The following is a 358-nucleotide window of genomic DNA, read 5'->3' as shown; positions in this document are numbered from 1 at the left end:
AGTCTGACTCAGTAAGCATAGAGTGGAGCTCAGAATACTGATTTTTTAAAAGCATTCTACCATAAAAATATGAGAAATATTATAGTAGGGAAAAATAATGGTTTATAGAATTGTATCAGTTATTTCTGAGTAATAAATAGGGGAATGCAGGTTGGAAGAGATAACTTGTGATAATAAAGAAAGTACATCAAATCCTGAATGCTTAGGTTAGAAGCTCAGAGTGTTCCCCAAGTACAATGCCTAACAGTAGTTTGCAAAAGCACATAATTATCAGTCACATAAATTCTACCACCACATAAGTAGATCACCAAGTTACAATAGAATAGTTCTTGGAAACAAAAATCATGGGAACCATCTC

Source organism: Pteropus vampyrus, unplaced genomic scaffold (assembly GCF_000151845.1).
Source record: "Pteropus vampyrus isolate Shadow unplaced genomic scaffold, Pvam_2.0 Scaffold10, whole genome shotgun sequence".
Classification (NCBI taxonomy): domain Eukaryota; kingdom Metazoa; phylum Chordata; class Mammalia; order Chiroptera; family Pteropodidae; genus Pteropus; species Pteropus vampyrus.
The sequence above is the reverse complement of the archived record's forward strand: the minus strand, read 5'-3'. Positions refer to the sequence as shown.